At 37.4% G+C, this 4,364-nt stretch overlaps 1 pseudogene; it reads right to left on the reverse strand.

Moving 5' to 3' along the window:
* Window positions 1–2,885: 2,885 nt before the first annotated feature.
* Window positions 2,886–4,078, reverse strand: LOC136118351 (protein SET-like; annotated as a pseudogene).
* Window positions 4,079–4,364: the final 286 nt, after the last annotated feature.

A 4,364-nucleotide genomic window follows, 5' to 3' on the forward strand; every position in this document is an offset into this window, starting at 1 on the left:
CAGACTGCCAACAAACACATGAAAGAATGCTCAACATCATTAATCATTAGAGAAATGCAAATCAAAACTACAATGAGATATCATCTCACACCAGTCAGAATGGCCACCATCAAAAAATCTAGAAACAATAAATGCTGGAGAGGATGTGGAGAAAAGGGAACACTCTTGCACTGCTGGTGGGAATGTGAATTGGTACAGCCACTATGGAGAACAGTATGGAGGTTCCTTAAAAAACTAAAAATAGAACTACCATATGACCCAGCAATCCCACTACTGGGCATATACCCTGAGAAAACCATAATTCCAAAAGAGTCATGTACCAAAATGTTCATTGCAGCTCTATTTACAATAGCCCGGAGATGGAAACAACCTAAGTGTCCATCATTGGATGAATGGATAAAGAAGATGTGGCACATATATACAATGGAATATTACTCAGCCATAAAAAGAAACGAAAGTGAGCTATTTGTAATGAGGTGGATGAACCCAGAGTCTGTCATACAGAGTGAAGTAAGTCAGAAAGAGAAAGACAAATACTGTATGCTAACACATATATATGGAATTTAAGAAAAAAGAAAAAATGTCATGAAGAACCTAGGGGTAAGACAGGAATAACGACACAGACCTACTAGAGAATGGACTTGAGGATATGGGGAGGGGGAAGGGTAAACTGTGACAAAGCGAGAGAGTGGCATGGACATATATACACTACCAAACGCAAAATAGATAACTAGTGGGAAGCAGCCGCATAGCACAGGGAGATCAGCTCGGTGCTTTGTGACCACCTAGAAGGGTGGGATAGGGAGGGTGGGAGGGAGGGAGACGCAAGAGGGAAGAGATATGGGAACATGTATATGTATATGTATACGTAAATGTATATGTATAACTGATTCACTTTGTTATAAAGCAGAAACAAACACACCATTCTAAAGCAATTATACTCCAATAAAGATGTAAAAAAGAAAAATCCACTTGTAAAGGATTATTGAGATAGGCCTTCTCACACCCTGGTGGTAAAAGTATAAATTAATATAATTTATCTAGAATGCAATTTATTAACCTATGTCTGAGTTTTAAAAATATGTATTGTGACTTCAGGAACTTGAGCCTGTAAATATACTGTAAAATATAAGCAAACACTTATGAAAATAGATGTATAGTTCACCGTTATTTCTAGAAAAAATAGGAAATAATCTAAAATCTAACAATAGAAGAAATAGAAGAGTCTACAATAATTAAGAGTTTCCATTTATTGAGTTTTCATAACATGTCCAATTTTGTCAAGGGCTTTGCAGATGTGATCTTATTTTGTCTTTATAATGACACAGGGAAGTAGGGACTCTTCACATTTTATATTTGAGAGATTTCTATCAGAGAGAGTAGGGACATAGTGGACATTACCAAACTCACACGTGGTAAGGTTTGTATTCATGTGATTAAAAAGTGAATGTTCTTCAATACTACGTACTTCTTTCCTCTATAGTAATACTATGCATCCTTTTAAATGAGCTGTTCATTTTGTTGAATCACCACTGAATTGACCTAGAAATAATGCTGGTGAAGCGTAAATGTTATTTCATTAAAGTTTAGTCATTGATATCGAAAAAAAAAAAAAAAAGAATCCGCCTGCCAATGCAGAGTGCACAGGTTCAATCCCTGGTCAGGGAAACTGCAAGTTGCAGGATGCAGCCAAAAAAAAACTAAGTAAATAAACACCCTATACACTTCATTTAGGCATATCATTTGTTGATGTTTTGCTACATTCTCTCTCTCCCTCCCTCTTCTATCTATCTATCTATCTGTTTTTCCCCAATCCATTAAACAGTTACTTGAAGCTATTGTGACCCTTCACACCTAAACATTCAGCGGGTATTTCCTAGGAACAAAGCTATCCTTACATGCAACTACTATATACTATTCACTCTAAGGAAACTTAACATAAATACAATTACAATCGGCCCATTATTTAAATTTCCTCAATTGTCCCAATAATATCCTTTACAGTTTCTTTTTTTTGGTGTGTGTATACACATTTAGTTTTATTGTAACAAAGTAACTCGTACACTTTTAACGTTTAAAACTGAACATCATCTTTCCTTTCCAGTGAAACAAAAAGAAAAATTTAAAACTAAACAGGAACAAAATTACAATAGAGAATGTCAATTGCAAATAAGATCCTACAGGTTCTGCTGATTCTCCCATCGAGTGGTAGGGCTCAAGTCATCATTAGGAGATAATTTTATTTTAAAAGTGTCATCTTAAATTGCAAGGATGTCCGTTAAACATCACAATTAAACATGCCAAAGGAGAAGCCATGTTGTCAAAATGCCCACTTAACCCACCCAAACATCTCAAACCCACCCTTTGCTGACCTTCTATAACCCCATTTTTTAAAGGTTTTTTTTCTTTTTTTAAACAAGAGAAAGTAGACAGATACATGTTGGTAAACGCTAACTGTCCATACTCACATAGAGACACAGTGTAATCTCTGAGCCCAATATACAGAGAAAGGAGGGAAAAAGCTAGAATTCTATGTATTACTACACAGGGGCCTAGCACCCTCCAGCTTCCAGCAGAGCTAAGGGAGCAGAAGGTTTTTCTTTTTTCCCACAGAGAATGGTGGTGTTGATTCTATAAAGTTTTTGTTGAGACAGGAAAGGATAAAAATGAATTTGGAACAGAAAGGGGTAGAGATTCTTTTCCCACTGAATTCTGCTCAAGGTATTTTCCCCCAAAATAAGTTGTGAGCCATGGTATAAAGGAGAAAAGAGACCTCAAAAACAGGGTGCCTGAACACAAGAGGAGGAGAAAAGAAAAAGACTGCAACTTGCTCCCAGAGACTGCAGAAAATTAAAAAAGGAAGGTTGGAATCCATCAGTGTTCCATTAGTCATCTTCTCCATCTTTCTCTCCTCCCTCTCCCTCATCATCATCTTCATCTTCTTCACCTTCATCCGCACCCCCTTCTTCATCAGTATCTTCCAATCCTTCTTCCTCTTCATCATCATCTTCTTCTCCTTCCCCTTCCTCATCATCCACGTCCAGAACCAAGTAGTACTGTAATGGATTTGGCCAAATATCATCTTTGATGACCTCTCCTAACTCATCTGCACCTGCATCAGAATGATCAGTAAACCAGGTGAAGCAGCTTTCTGGTTCCTCATGCTGTCTCTTCCTGCTGGCTTTATTCTACGTTTGATTTGAACATTTTGTCAAATCCTTTCTGGATTTCCATTTGAGTGGACTTTGAAGATGGATCACCACTCTCATTCAGATGAAGTTCTTTGGAGAGAACTTTATTTTCGAAGTCAGGGTTTTCATCAAAATAAAAATCTATTCTGTAACCTGAGTTAGTATCTTCAAATTCTGTCACTTCACTCTTGTCAAATAATGCAGTGCCTCTTCATCCTCCTCCCCAAGCAGTGCAGACACTTGTGGATGGTTAACAAATGTTACCCCAAAATTTGGGATTTTGGCCATCAATTCCGACCTCTTCTGAAAAAATGGTTGGCGGAGTTTGTTCTATTTCTGTTCTACTTTCAACATCTCCTCACTGGCTTGTTCGTTAAGTCTGTCTGTTTCATTTTGTACTTCATCAATATGTTCAATTGCTTCTAGCTGTTCTTTTTCTTCGTTGGTCAAGTTCGGAGAAGCAGACGTTTCCTCTGGCCTGGAGGCAGGAGTCAGTCTCGGTTTCTTTGGTTTCTTTGCTTGGGGTGGAAGTGAAGACGTGTTTGGGGGCCATGCTGGGAGAAAAGCCAAGAATCCACCCAAGGGAAGACGATCGTACCAGGAGCTCTGAGAACTCTACAGTTTCCTATTTTTTTAATTCAGGGTACAATCAAGGATCACACATTGCATTTAGTTTTCATGCCTAGTGTCCTTTAATATAAAAACAGTTCTGTAGCCTTTTTTTTTCTTTCATGACATTGACATTTTTTAAGACTCCAAACCGACTGTTTTGCAGAATGTCCCTAATCTTTGGATTTCAGTTTCCTCATAATTAGATTTAGTTTTTTTTTAATTTGGGGGGACAAAAATACTACATAGTTAATGTATCCTTATATACCCCACACCATGACGTACATTATGTCAGTTTGTCCCATCAGTAGTGACATCAAGTTTGATCACTTGGGTAAGGAAGTGTTTGCCAAATTTCTCTATTGTAAAGGTATGTATAGTAATCTATGGGATAATACTTTGAGGTTCTGAAAGTATCTTGTTCCCTACAGCTTTTTACCAATGGTTCTGACATCCACTGATGATTCTTGCCCAAATCAGTTATTACAATGGTGATTGTAAATGATTTTATATTTCTATCCTTCCTTCTACATTAGTTGTAATATTCCTATACAAAAAAGCTCC

This window comes from Phocoena phocoena, chromosome 2 (genome assembly GCF_963924675.1).
Source record: "Phocoena phocoena chromosome 2, mPhoPho1.1, whole genome shotgun sequence".
NCBI lineage: Eukaryota > Metazoa > Chordata > Mammalia > Artiodactyla > Phocoenidae > Phocoena > Phocoena phocoena.